The sequence below is a fragment of the Festucalex cinctus genome, chromosome 18 (genome assembly GCF_051991245.1).
Source record: "Festucalex cinctus isolate MCC-2025b chromosome 18, RoL_Fcin_1.0, whole genome shotgun sequence".
NCBI classification, from domain to species: Eukaryota; Metazoa; Chordata; class Actinopteri; order Syngnathiformes; family Syngnathidae; genus Festucalex; species Festucalex cinctus.
This window is the reverse complement of record NC_135428.1, coordinates 5,103,356-5,118,918: the sequence shown is the minus strand read 5'-3', so window position 1 is coordinate 5,118,918 and position 15,563 is coordinate 5,103,356. Positions and strand designations below refer to the sequence as shown.

General features: G+C 37.3%; 1 protein-coding gene across 2 annotated transcripts in view; it reads left to right on the top strand.

Annotated features, from left to right (window-relative positions):
• Positions 1–7,214: 7,214 nt before the first annotated feature.
• LOC144006023 (neuroligin-2-like) overlaps positions 7,215–15,563 on the top strand; it is a 66,941-nt gene continuing 58,592 nt past the window's right edge. The window contains exon 1 of one of the 2 annotated variants that reach the window (XM_077504633.1): positions 7,215–7,356. The gene's annotated coding sequence lies outside the window, so the exon portion shown is untranslated. Of the gene's footprint in view, positions 7,357–7,686; positions 7,848–15,563 lie in introns of those variants that run through there. The other variant, XM_077504632.1, reaches the window with a different exon arrangement.

Genomic DNA, 15,563 nt, shown 5'->3' with positions numbered 1-15,563 from the left:
CTCCATACCTCGCTGGGCATCACCAGTAGACATGGCTGCCGCATCCGCGGTGCATCGAGCAATTTGGTGACAAAAAAAGATGACTACATTTTAGACTCGATAAAACCAGGTGTAACTTATGGCACAGGGTGTAACTTGTGGATGGATTTGATCAAGGCGCAGGCAGGCAGACAGCATGGGGAAAAAAAATATCATTATCATCTTAAAAATATTTGAAGGTATTGCAATTTATCTGTATAAATGCACTTTGCAGCTACCAATCTCATGCACGGACCCGAGTGAGTCAATGTGTGCACGTGCGCTTCCACCACCCTGATTTTAATTGGAATGAGGGGAGCCGCTTCGATTGGCTGTGAGTCGGCTGCGTTCCATCCCACAATGGCGTACAACAGAGCAAAACACCCTCTTCGTATTGATGCTTGTGAAGCAAAATAACCAGAGAAAGCACACAGTTAGTAATTAGTAAAAAGAAAGAGTAATATTTTAAAAGTAAATATTACATTTTTTATGTATTATTATTATTATTATTATTATTATTATTATTTTTTTTTTTTTTTTTTTTTTTTTTTTTTTTTTTACAATGTTCATGCTAGTAAACAAAGCATACATGTACCCTCATACAATTAAATTAGGGAACTATAACATCTACAAACTACAACTGAACCACAATAAACATTCTTTACATTCAACATAGTGTCAAAATAGCCCTTAGTAAATGCAGTTATTTGATACGTCTCTTGTTTTAGCTCTCTTAGATGTGAGCTGTCCATATTGTCGTGACCGGTGAACGTATCATTCTTTTTTTTCCATGCTTAATAGAGTAGCATGACTGAGTGTGGTCGTCTAGCAATCATACCCGTTAATCTCTCGCTCTTGTTGTTTCCCTAGCAACCCAAAACAGTGTCGTTACCCTTGAGGAAGATACTGAACTCCCCCATTGCGTCTGATGTATGTGTCATCGTGGTGAATCGTTCCCCGTTGTGTCTGTGTGGACTTAACATGTCCTTTTGGCCGTTTGTGAATGAGCGGTGCACAAGACGAGCGGCACAGTACCAACCCGGATTCCCAATGATGTGAATTGTCCTCTGAATTTCGGCGGAGGAGATCATTTCTCAATTACTCGAGCCATCTCCCGCGATAGGGTTGTCTGATAACGCCTCTGCCGCAGTGCCTCTAATTTATTTAAGTCTCACTCTTGCAGACAGTTGCAAATCCGTTCATTTACTTGATCGACCCTTGAAAGCCTGCGGATCGCCGTAGTTCGCAAACCAGCACAGCTCAGATGTGACGTTGCTTTCCGGGATAGTCTGGAAGGAGATTGAGTAGAAGGATCATTTCCAGTTGCATTTTGCACTTGTATGTATTCAATCGTGATAATCATTATGCAGGTTATTGTGATTGATATAGTTTTCTAAATATGTCATGATGATGGACTGTCGATGATGATGATAGTACCAACAGAATAAAAGATTCTGTTAAATAATGAGTAAAAATCTCTATCAATGTATCTTAAAATGCATTTTTCAGGAATTATAAACTGTGTGCTGGATGGTCTGAAGAAATGATGAGTTAGAGGTGTTTTTTTTTTTTTTATCTAACCAAATGCAATGGAGATTGAGATTTTTTAGGTAGTATTTGCTTGATTGGTCAATGATGCAGTAGCACTTGTGTGCAGCAGAGTGAGCTGTTTCCTTTCAACTGTGTGGAGGAAGCCATTGCGACCTCACAAGTGCATCTCTGAACTGGATCTTGAGGCTCATCTTTAAGTCTCCCGTGTGCGGCCATGTTGCATAAATTAGCTTCTTCCGCTTTCAGCGCCATCCGTGTCCTCTCAATGTTGTTGTAGTTTTTTTTAAACTCATTTGCCGGGTTCACAAAATGGTAATTACATGCCTTTTTTTTCTGTACTGTGTGGTTTTTGCTTACGAGTGACTGAAGTCCTTGTCACAAGGGCCTTGTGCCCATGGTTACCACATCTATCGCTCATCACATCTATGCTGTAGCCTGACGTTCAAACTGGGGCTGCATGCGCTTGTGGAATTTTCAATCCCAGACAGTCTTGTGGCTCATTTTAATATACTCTTAATTTTGTTTTTCAAGCTTTTTAACTCATTCACTCGCAGCCATTTTCACTGAAGCAACCACCCTTCGCCCACCAAATATTGTGTTCTATTGCTACAAAAACATGGAACCTACCAAAATAAAGATTAGAGTCTCTTTTTTTCATCAGGAAAAAAAGTATATTTCTATCTGTTTCCGTTTTGCAGCAATTTGCATTAGAATATAGCTAGGTTTAATCATTTTTCACAAATCTGTTTAAAACTGTGGGTAAAAGAGCTGTTTGCAGCATGGCCCTGGTTGACCTCTTACACTCTGCTGCCACCTGATGGCCGGTTTTATAATAAGTACCATTGCTTCAACCATTCCCTTCAGTTCAGAGGCTGCATCAAAGCTTTCTGCATTAAAAAAAAAATAATAATAATATATATATATATATATATATATATATATATATATATATATATATATATATATATATATATATATATATATATAAAATAAAATACAAAAAACGTATAATTACATCTTTGGGAACATGATATTTAAAATAGAACGTATTTATATGTCTTTAGGAGCAAATTAGTTAAACAAGGTACACCATGTAGACTTAAGTTCTGGGACAACAGGCAAATAATAATTGAATAATGAAGTAATTTTAAGTAGTCCATGGCCATGATAAAAACTTTTTTTTTTTTTTTTTTTTGACTGTGTATTTTTGTGCTGAAAGTGTTTGAAGGGCTTAAATGATTGACTTTCGAAAAATTCATCATCTGTTGTTTGGAAGAATGATCTGTGCCGTTTTAATCCCCTCGAGTGAGGTTATGCATAACTATAACAATGAGTAAAAAGAATAGCAGAAGCTGTAGGAATATTCACAATGTGAAGGAGTTTCATCTTTTTTTTTTTTTTTAACAGGGATGCTAGAAAAATAAAAGTACCTTAAAAAAAATGAAAACAAGTGTGGCTGTCACTCTAATGCCTCTTATAGGACGTTAGACATATGCAAAATATTTGAGATTGTGTTACAAAACTATAACCATACATCTACCTTATGATGGGTAACACAAATATTCTACATGGTGATATGTGGCACCATATTACAGAGAAAAAATGAACAGCTATGTCCTCTCATCCATGTCTAAAGTCATCCTGTGACATTCCCAAGCTAAATTGCTTACATCACCCTATTTTTTTTAGATAGTTTATTGTGACTGGGGGACCTCCAACTCTTCAGAAAATGTAAAGCAAATGACATTCTCTCAATTAAACACACACAAATCTGGTTGGAAACAGGTGGGGACAGAGATAAGAAAACATCCATAGGCTATGTCATTTTTTTTATTTTTTATTTTAATCAGTGTGCCATCCAACCTTCATGGTCTGTAAGGGCTACAAATGCTGTGACGAGCATGGAATCCTAGTAGACTGCTGTCATCATGACTGCAGATTTCCCAGAATGCAGTCCTTAAGGACCTTATGAAACTCTGGAAAAGTATTTTTTTTTTTCTGAGCTGTTTTAATATAACAGTCACTATTCAGCTTTGAGTCACTCACTCACCTCATCAATGTAATGTCAAGCATCGCAGAAAAGCTGTTAAATTAAAAGTTGGGGGGAGAAATGAAAGTAAACGCTGCCTAAAAGGACCCAAGGAGAGTGTTTTCCTTTCTCAATCATGCTCTACTCCAACTATTGTTCATCACCTGTAAATATGACCTTAAGGTTTTTATGTTTCTTGCTCGCTTTTTAGCTCCCAAGTGATCCACAATTTGTTTGTGATAAGTGATTTGATTGCCTTTTTTTGCTGGTGTTTGTGACATATTTGACTAAAACCGGAAGACTGTAGCAGTTCCAGTTTGGAGAACACATAAATAATCATGAAAAGTTCTTTAAAATGGCTGTTAATTAATTGTTATTAATGGTTTCACAATTCACTTTTACAAAGATCTGATAGGTATATTTTTCTATAGTTGCAAATGAATTTAATCGAGATGTTTGATACCAGGACTCGGGTTCGAGTCCAGGCTCCGGCCTTCCTGGGTGGAGTTTGCATGTTCTCCCCGTGCCCCCGTGGGTCTTCTCCGGGTACTCCTGTCTCCTCCCACATTCCAAAGACATGTATGGCGGGTTAATTGGGTGCTCCGAATTGTCCCTGGGTGTGCTTGTGAGTGTGAATGGTTGTTCGTCTCTGTGTGCCCTGCGATTGGCTGGCAACCAGTTCAGGGTGTACCACGCCTACTGCCCAAAGATAGGCTCCAGCACCCCCCGCGACCCTTGTGAGGATTGAGGGGTTAAGAAAAATGGATGGATGGATAATTAATTGGAGCAATATATATTGATAAATTGATATGACTTGCAATCGAAGTGAAGATTCTGTTGATACCAAAATCTAATTATAAACAACATATTCAACTTTATTCCAGGGCAAATTTAGAAGCTGCTGAATAATATGTCACCAAATTGTAACAACCACCTTATATTCAAATTGAACAAGTATTCACTTTGACAGGTTGAAAATTAAAATAAACTAGTGCAATTATTTTTTTAAGGATTTAGTTGCTGGCAGCTTCTATGACTATTTTTTTTTTTTTCCTTTTATGCACCTTCTGGCCCAAGAACATTTTTTTTTATTTTCACAGTTAAACTTTTGTATCTCCAACATTTTTATTTATTTTATTTTTTTTATTGTAACTGAGATTTACTTGTGCATTATCGCCAGCCTGTATTTTATATTCTCTTGTGATTGCAACAACAGGCACTGTTGTGTTGAAGTGGAAGGGAAAAAGGGAAGAGTAATCATACTGTTATTTTGGAGTACAAATGACACTCGAAAAGCAATAGTTCATCCAGCCTCTCTTCACATGTGCTCGCCACACTTTGTTTTGTTGAGAACAGACGTCACATCCAGTAAGAGTAAGTTGAGCAACGGTTAGGATGTTTTTCTTACTATTAAACATGCTACAAAATGTATCATTTATAAAACTAGTTTAATATTTGCTCACTTAAAAATATATTAGTAAGTAGGGATGTAACCATAAGTGCGATATCGTGATATTAAAAACTGCCATAATATCATCATCGTCATGTTCACGATATTTAAATGCAACACATCTGTTAAAAAAAGTTAGGTTGGTTTCCATTTCCGCAGTTCGAGCACCCTCTGGTGGCTAGTTTTTTTTTTTTTTTGTGCAATTTAATTTTCATTAGGGATGTTTTAGCCCTTCTATGCTGAAAATCTACACTAATTGTCAGATGAAGGGATAAAGTCAATATGTGGAGAAACTCGATGTGTGCGTGCTTTAACAACATAACATAATAATAATAATAATAATAATAATAATAATAATAATAATTTCAGTTATGTACAAAAGCACAATATTGTGCTTTTTTTAAGTTTTTTTTTTTTTTTTTTTACAATATTGTGACCTTTTTTAAATATCGCCAACCTCCCCACAATATTGTGATAATTATTGTATTGTGAGCTTCATATCTTGATAATATCATATTGTGACGTTTGGATATCGTTACATCCCTATTAGTAAGTATAATTTCATTTAAACTACAAGTGACAGTCATGTGTATTTATTGTATGGCGTAGGAGTTGAAAATCTGCAAAGTTCCACAACTGTCTCATCTCTCTATGTAGCAGGCAGCGACTAGATTGAAATATAAAGGATGACAAATAAATAATACATTGAAAAACTACTTGAAAAAATAAATGACAGACATCAGAAGATGGATGTAAGGCAGCCTTGGTTACTGTTGCCAAGCACGAAAAGCTTTCAACATGAAGCTTTGTCGGTGTGTGCACCTCAGAGAAATGTTGTCCAATTTGTGAAGGGGAAAAAGGGAACAAAAAATACCTGGACCATTGGTCAAAATCTACTTGCACCCCACCAATCACATATTCTGGAACACTCAGCTAAATGAAGTCGGCCAAAAATCTGAAAAAGCTGCAAAACAATACTAAGATCCAAATCAATTCAAGAACAGAACAGTTGGGAATCGTTACGCAATCATTCCTAAAAGCTTAGAACTCCAGCAAACCACGGCGAGGGTCATTATCCACAAATGGAGACAACATGGAACAGTACGTCAGGAACACAGCGACATCTCATCCAGCATCTAAAGCAGTGGTGTCCAGACTACGGCCCGGGGGCCATTTGCGGCCCGCCGTCCATTTTTTACTGGCCCGCGACATATGCTAACAATGGCATCTGAGACATTTCAAATAAAATAAATAAAACAAAAATGTTTGGAGATGTTCAAAGTAAGAAGGGAGGGTATCGAAAAACTGGTGCCATTAAAGGTTATTTTAGTTAACTAAAACTAAAATTCAAAAAACAATATTTTTACCGAAATAAAATAAAAACGAAAATGCTTTTTAAAAAACGAAAAGCAACTGAAACTACATTTTATGTTTTCAAAATTAACTAAAACTAACTCTAATTATAGCAAACGTCCTTCGTTTTAGTCTTTGGTAATTAATTTAATGCATGAGTCTTTGGGGATGATTTTAAATGGGATTTTTAGTAGATTTATTTTGATACAAATCGGAATAATGACGTTTGAAAGTGTGTCACACATAAGTGATGTCATCTAGCAGCAGCCAACAGCCAACAAGGTGGTGGACACGTGATGGTCTGGGGTTGCTTTGTTACTCCAGGACCTGTATGACTTGCTTGCTGTGAATCATGAAATTGGCTCTTTAACAATCCTGAGTCAGAATACTCAGTATCAGTTCATGCTTACTTCTGAATGACTTTGAGGTGGGTGGTGGCCTATAGTCAAAGTCCATGCATGTGACATGACCATTCATGCTAGTAAAAAAAAATAAAATAAAAAATTGCTGTTGAATCAAAGCAACTCCATTCTGTAAAAATACCCCCCCACACACACACACAGCCTGCGATGATGACTTCGGCTTTCCACATGATGACGTCAGCAGAGAGTCACTGAGTTATGCGTCGGACCTCCTCGTCATGACAACGAGCTTGAAATATTGAAGCAGTGTCCTATGAGAGCGAAAGAAGGGGGGGCGGCGTTGATTGAGAGCCTCTTTCGTTGTATAGCATCTAATCATCGCATCCTTATAATGTGCATTATAAAGCCATGAACATTGCCAGTGATCCAGTATTTCAGAAAATCCGGTGCCATAGAGAGAGAGGGAGAGAAGAGGAGAGGGAGTAAGAGAGAGCGAGAGAGAGAGACCCCACGCAAGCGCGTAAAAAAAAAAGAGCTTTTTTTTTTTTTTTTTTTTGGTGGGGTGTCTATTTCACATATGAAGCCAGACTGATGTGAGTATTTTTTTTTTTTAAGTGGGCCTGTCGCTATTCTGGATAATGATCGGATCAGAGAGGACACCCAGAACCCGGCGTTGATTGCCACACAACGCGCAATTTTGACGCCATTGCATTGCGCGTCCATTTGTTTTGTTTTTTTGTTTTTTTATGTTGGTGCGAATCATTTCTCTCGTCTGAATTTGAAAAAAAAACAAAAAAAGTGCAATCTTTAAACATATCCGCGTGCTGTCTTGAGCGGAATGAGAGGAGGAGGTGGAGGGGGAGCAGCAGGAGGAGGAGGAAGAAGGGGCTGCTGTTCTTTTTGGGGGGTTGGAAAACGCCGGACGGAACCCGGGAAGGTGTGCTGATGCGCGAATGCCTCCTGAGAAATAACCACGTCCACGCTAGAGATGGCCTAGTTACAAACCCCAGAGGATACTAAAGGGACTTTAACTCGGTTACCAGCGCTTGTCATCCCCCGGTAATGCGCCGCTGTTTTTCTGAAGGTAAGCCATATGTTGAGCACCGTCAAGCTCCCCCCCCGGTGAGACGTTTGCGGACTATCTTGGATGTTCGTGTGTGCGCAATCCGCACTGCTCTGCATGGGTGATGGTGACTTGGCACATTGCGCACGTATAGTCCATTTTGACGCACTGTCACCGTTGGGGGGGCGATGGGAATTTGAGCGCGAATCACTTTTGTCGTCACATATAGCGCCGATCGAGTCGTGTCTTTTCCCGTGGGAAGCTCGGCTCGGCCTTGCCTGTTGATAAAGTGGCCATGTCACTAAATGGCGATGCATGTACTCTCTTTATTTTTTTTATTTTTTTTGTTAAATGCTTTACTACTCCATTGTGCAGGTTTATTATCATTATGCTTTGATCCCACGTAGTGACAAGCTCAGTTGTTTAATATGAATATCAATCATCTCAATCCGAGTCTGTCAGACCTCACTTGATGATGTCTTCCCTGGTGGAAAACATCATAAACTCTCGACATAGTGGAAAGACACATTGCCACAGACACACAAAGCCAGTGTCCTACAAGATCCAGACAGGGAATTAAATGCACAGTCGCTGATGATCCAGGGAGGGCTTCATTAATATTCAGTGGTGGTTGGCCAGGGCTTGGTTAATGGTAGACAACAAGACCTCTGTTCTGACAGGTCACTGATGAAAATGGTATACGTATTTCAAATTTCACAGGATAAAGTTGTTTCCCGCCCCCTCGGTTATTCATGTTTCAGCTTCTTTTATGGGCCCAGATTCAGAACCTCAATGACTACATATTGCATATACAGTACGACCAAGACTTAATCAAAAGCCCTGGAAATACAATTAGGATCTGTATTTTTTTAAACTAGCATAATATTTCCCTTCACGGTAAATTCTAGAGTAATTTTTTTTACTGTAAACAGAGTCTATTTGGTCCCACTCTAAACAGAGTAAAATTTACACTTGTAAGAGAGTAAAATACAAATAAAAAAAAAAAAAGTCACTCAAGGGTTGAGAAATAAACAACTTCAGGTTAGAAAACAGCCAATCTACTTACTCCTTGAGCTATGCAGCTGCCACTCTGTGTTATATCGGTCGTGTCAGCCGGAATCTTCGTAAATCCAAGAGACCAAAAATGATGTTTTTAGGCCCTTTTTGGATATATGCAGACAGTAGAAGTGGCATAGCTCAGGTGGTAGAGTGGCAGTCTCCAAAGCTGAAGGTCGTCAGTTCATTGCTCAACCCTTGTGTAACTTTTTGTTGTTTTTAAACTAATAAAATTCAGTCAAAATATTTCCTTGCAAAATTTACTTAGAATTTCTGAGTGAATTTTTAATATTTTTTTTTCATAGGATAGGCAAATTCTCTCGTGCACACAAAAATAATTTGAGCAAAATTTGCTCTGAATATTTTACTCTCTTCCAAGTGTAAATTTTACTCTGTTTAGTGCGACCAAATACTCTGCTTAAAGTAAAATGTATTTAAAATGTACTCTACAGAATTTACTGTGTTGAGTTTCCAAATGCAGCTAATATTGTTAGAACAGTACTTTGTCTTTTCACATAAATGAATAGAGTATACCAGGGGTGTCAAACTCATATTAGCTCAGGGGCCGCATGGAGGAAAATATATTACCAAGTGGGCCGGGTCGGTAAAATAATGGTTTATAACTTTTGCCATCAATTATATGCAGATTTTCACTATTTGTGGGCTAGCCCTAAATTACGGAGCTCAACTCGAATCATACTGTTCCAAAAAATAACATGGATTTCATCAGGAAAAAAAAAGTATATTTCTATCTGTTTCCGTTTTGCAGCAATTGGCATTAGAATACAGCTAAGTTTTGTTATGATTCACAAATCTGTTTAAAACTGTGGGGGAAACAGCTTGTTGAAACAGGGCCCTCATTGATCTCTTATACTCTGCTGCCACTTGCTAGCCGTTTTTGTAATAACTACCATTGCTTCAACAGTTCTCTTAAGTTCAGAGGCTGCGTCATAAATGCTCTATCATAAAAAAACAAAACAAAAATAAACGTATAAATAGGTCTTTGGAGCACTGTTAATATTTAAAATAGAACGTATTTACACGTTTTTGGGAGCAAATGAGTTAATGTTATAAGGATGTTAATCCTTGTCATATCTATTTTGTTACCAGTAATTGTGTCGTATTTAACATGTTTATGTCGGTCTATGATTTAAAAAATACAAATAAATAAACAAACTGTAACTTTAAGTTGTGTGTAAAATAATGACATCCAGGACGATTCCCCATACAAGTTGCATTGCTCATCTGAGGACTGCTTGTGAAATTATAAATGTATGTTTTGATTGTGGCCAGCTGATTAATTGGTCTGACATAACAAATTATTTTTTACTTTACAAAATCATCTCGCGGGCCGGGTTAAACCCCTTTGCGAGCCTGATCCGGCCCGCGGGCCTTATGTTTGACACCCCTGGAGTATATACCACAGAGAGAAAAAGTACAGCATGACAACATGAAGCCATGTCACCCAAAATGACATTTATTTGGGTGATATGTGGGAAGTGTCTGCAAAAGACTTGTTTGTGATATGCCCTCCCACATAACAAATTCAGTTTCCTGTATTATTGATTGACTGTGATTATTTCCACAGACGAGAGAGCAACCTTGTCAGATGTCAGTATTCATCCCGTTCCCACGGTGATGTTCCGTACACTGTATTTAAACATACAAAACAAACCACTTAAACAACACGACACCTACGTGAAATTTTCATCAGCGTGCTTGCTCCGCGCTGAATACTTTGTCCTGCGCTTCTATTGATTGTAGAAGGCCATGAATTTTAAAAACAAGGCACAGATCATAGATTTGGTCGATGAAATGGGCCCTTTATCTGCTCTCTGATGCTGCATTACTGTGCTGTTTAATGGAAATTTTCAATTTTAGGACCAATGAGCCTTGTTATGAGACAAAAATGTACCAGTATAAAAAAAAAAATATACTGTCTTAGCTGCTTGCACTGCTGGCTGTTATGCGCTGAATGTCCATAAACCACCTGCATTGAGCACTTGTCCGTTCATTTAGCCGTTTGTTTGTTTAAATGGTTGAAGTATGAGAGGAAAAATGAAATGATAACCCAGTAGCACAAGATGTCATAACCTGCTAAGTGTTCCTAAATTAAGTATGCAGTTTATGCATTTGGAGGTTGGAAATCCTTGTCAACGCTAACAGTAGCTATGACCTCAAAACCACCACAATAAGCTCATATTTGCTGTCTTAATACTTTTGACAGTTTTTAACAATGCACGTTACCGATAAACTTTATACTTTATATTTTTATAATTTTTTTCGGCACACCTGTTTTCTGGATTTGGCCGTGTGAGCTGAGTCTTTGGCTCTGTGATGTCATTTTCAGTCGACAGAAAGTAACAAAATGGCCGCCCCCTGAGATGCATAAAAAACGAGCGGCTTTTGCTGCTTAATTCATATTCAGAATGCCGTGTTTACTATAATGGTGGACACATAGAACATATTTTTGTATAGAACATTTTTGACTTGACTTCCCTTTTAAAGTGCAGTTTTAATATCCAAAATGTGCATAATGTTGCCATGATTTATAATAGTGAACATACTTTTTAAGAGTAAAACCTCGGCATCTTTTTTTTGTTGTTTTTTTTGTTTTTTTTAATGAAAAATTACTGTAAATGTTAGTCATAATAATTGTACTTGGAGAGCTAAGTATTTTTTGAGGCGGTTATTTATTTATTTATTTGTGTTTAGCCATATTGTTAAGTGACGTCAGGTAACAATACTAAGCAGTAGCACTACACTATATTTAAATATTTGTTAGTTGTTGTTTTTTTTTAGCAACATTCCCAGAAAAGTTATGTGTATATTTTAGCATACTTGGAAGTTGTTTTCACAGAGCATCTTTAAAAAAAACAAAAACAAAAAAAAACAAAAACAAAGATTTGTTACAGCAGTTACACTTAAAGTCAGAGTTCCTTCTTGCTAACTTGCTAATGCGAATTCTGAATTTCATGTTAAATATGAATGTCGCGATGTCATAATTTATTGCATTTTATGATGCCGCATATCAAGCAAGACTGACATGACTGTGCAGAATTTTCTTCTTTGGCTAGCTTTTCTGTTTTGATTTTTTTTTTTTTTGACAGTGTTTAGTTTGACTACAGTTACAGTGGGAGAGATCCAGGTGATAGCAGTGACAACAATTAGGATCCCTGCGAATTTTAAAAGAATATGAGGACACACGCATACTTGTTCCTCCCTTGTCTTGCATTCTAATAGAGCAACTGAGAGATGGCATGTTGTGTATTTGTATGCTAGTAATCCTGTTTTTATATGCGCTTCTGTATCCACCCCCTCCCATCATCTCTGAAGTAAATGTCACATCACGATGAGTTGTGAGCCAGACATTCAATGGCATGACACTTAGATACTGTATATCAAAAATTGAGGAAAGTTTACAAGTGTCCTCATATGACTGCTCGTTGGGCTGTGAAGAACATTCTTGAAAATTGTATGTTCCTATTGTGTTTACCCAATTATTAATTCCTTTCACGTTTCCATATATTTGTCTCGCTTAGGGGTGTGCTCAACAAATCGACACGGTAATATATCGTTGCGGGCCTCATTACGATACACGTATCGATGCGCAGGCGTCAGAATCGATATTGCTCGTTAACTTTGAATAGGCAGTTGACGTTTGCCTTTGCGGCTTGCATTGTACCTAAAAAATAAAAACCTGCAGCGTCTTTGAAGTTAATTGGCTTCAATTAATGCAAAAATAGCTCACCAGTGATTGGACACTGTGTCTTGCGAAGAAAAATGAAAGCAGAGAAGGAATATCAACATTTATTTACTTATAAAGTTAACATAGCACGTGTCTTAATGTACCAATTTTCGTATATTTTGTTTAAAAACGAAATAGAATGTGTTACATGAAAAAAAAAATATTTTTATTTCCCCAAATATTTCAAATAAGCACATTTTAGAGCTGTAATTTTAATACTTTGATATTTTTACTCATATCGGCTCATGTCTATTAATAAATTTTCCCGGCGTGTGTTGCTTGGTGGTAAACCAGAAGAGCTACTAACAAAAACATTTTTGTCATCCAGCGTAATAAACATCTCCTTTAGGTATACATATGACTGTTATTATAAAATGCAAGTAAATGAATGTGAAATATCGGGATACGTATCGCCTTGAAGATCAAGTATTGGGATACATATGTATAGCGATACGTATCGTATCGTGACCCCTGTATCGTGATACGTATCGTGAGGTTGGCGGCAATACCCAGTCCAGTCGAGTAGATGTTGCTGATGCATCATTTCCTCATGGGAACAGTCAGCTAGTTACTGTGTACGACACGATATTTTTAAAAGCAAAAACTATATGCTGAGTTAATAGCGCACACTGTCATGGGGATTTGTAAAAAGAAAAAAAAAAAGAGGTTAGAATGACCCAGCTCTCAGGCAAGTCATGACCAAGGAGGAGAAAAGTAGGAGAGCTTGACCTGACCTCTCATCTGCCAGCAAAGTGACGCTGGAGGAACAGCGGTGCGAGCGCCATGGTAACCTTGTTGTGAACGATATCACGTAACAAGCATCCATGAGATGAGCCAGAATATCGCACCAAACTCCTGCGAAACGAAACAAAAATCAAGCTTTGCCCTCAAGATATCAGACGTGATTCATTCGGCAGCTGTCTGTGTCATTTGGTGATAATTTGTTTTTTGGCCAGTTATCACACACCTGATTCAGATATAACAATCAGTGATGTATTTCGATGAAGCAGATGGTGGGAATTCCACCACTTAGCCACTAACTAGTTAGGTAGACTGTGTAGCACTGAACAATACTTTTTATTATTATATTGTATTTATTTATTTTTCAAACGAGAAACATATTTCAATTTTTTAGGGGCTCCGTACAAATCATTTGCGACTCATTATACAATTTTACAATTGCAATGCATTTTAACTCATTCACTCCAAAAAAAAAACAAAATTTTTTTTTTCTGTTTTTCTACATGGCCCTGGTTGACCTCCTTTGCTCTGCTGCCGCCTGCTGGCCGTTTGTGTAATAACTACCATTTCTCCAACCATTCTTTACAGTTGAGAGGCTGCATCAAAGCCTTCTGTATGCTCTAGCATTTAAAAAACAAAAAAACAACAACGTATAATTACGTCTTTGGCACACTTAAAACATTAAAAGAAACGTATTTACATGTTATTGTAAGCAAATGAGTTAAGTAAAATATATAAGAGCAAAATTTAAATTAGTCAAACGTTGAACTGAGTTCATATAGGCCAGTCATCTGCACGACGCAAAAAAAAAAAAAATATTCAGAAAGATACTAACGCTGACACTACTCTGCATTAAATATAAAGTAGTAGTGGAGCAGAAGAAAGACGCAGTGCCATCTGCTGGATCTAGTGAGACAATGAAAAATCTATGCATAATTCACTATTAAATAGAGTACATTGGATTTCTTCAGTGAGGTTTGGACACAGACAAAAATGTAAAAAAATAAAAAATATATTTAAAAAAATCATTCAATTTTGTTGTAATAATTATTTTTATGAATTTTAGAAAAAAAACAACAAATAAAGCAATATGTGTTCCCTCAGTGTTTTTTTTTTTTGTTTTTTGGGGGGGGGAGAATAATCTTGTTTATGGCAATTGTTTTAACAATTAGACTGCAACTTAGCTGAGACTCAATTTTGCCTCAATTGCTTCAAGACATGATTAGTCACAATTCCACATTCTCATTTCTATATGATAAATTAATCAATTGATTGTTATGATCATACCCAATACACATACAAATACATAAATATTTTAATTATGGGAATGTGAAACATTATGAATTAACTAGCTTCAAATAGATAATTAATTATAGTCTGTATACTATTGTGGTATGTAGTGTAATAGTTTGCCTTAATTGTGTTTTCTTACGTTGATTCTGCACTAAGTACTCCAAATGAATCTCGTCTCCCTGGTTGTGCAAATGTGGTAGATGAGTATCTGCGAAATGTAAAGCGAGATCACATTTACGCCGAGCCACCTGAAAGTGGTTTAACCGCACGATAATTGAAGTGAAACACACGGTCCCATATCTTGTTAAAAATAAAGAAATATTCCTCCCACAGACAAGCGGGCACTTTTACAATATTACCTCTGATCTGCTTAGCAAAATCAATTTCTTCTAATTAGGGGTGAAATGTGTTATAGATGATTATATTAGAGAGGCAGCGTGGGATTTGCTGAGTGTAATTCAGGGCCTTGAATGATTGGTGCGTCAGCTACGGTATAAAGACGGAATCAGGTGCAGTATGGCGAAGGCAACTCAACAAACGCAACGAGTGGAATTGTTAAGACTTTTCATTTCGCTCCCGGCTGTTTTACTGGATTTTGACTGATTTTGCAAGGCCCACAGAATACTGTGTTCTAGGCACTTAGTCTAAGGCCAGAGGCAGGGTGGGGGGGTTTGTGCCGGGGTGGTCACTAAGATGGCCACCCTGTGACTTCAAAGGCTTGCACTGGCATGTAGGGGCTTTCGGCTATCCAGTCATAAATACAGGTCAGTGGTCTGAAACAAGTCACTTGGAATTCAGAGGTCCAAAAAAAATTACAAAAAATATATTTTTTTTTTCTGTTTTTTGGTATATTTTTTTTCTGTTTTTTTTTTTTTTAAAATAATGTTTTTCCCCGTTTT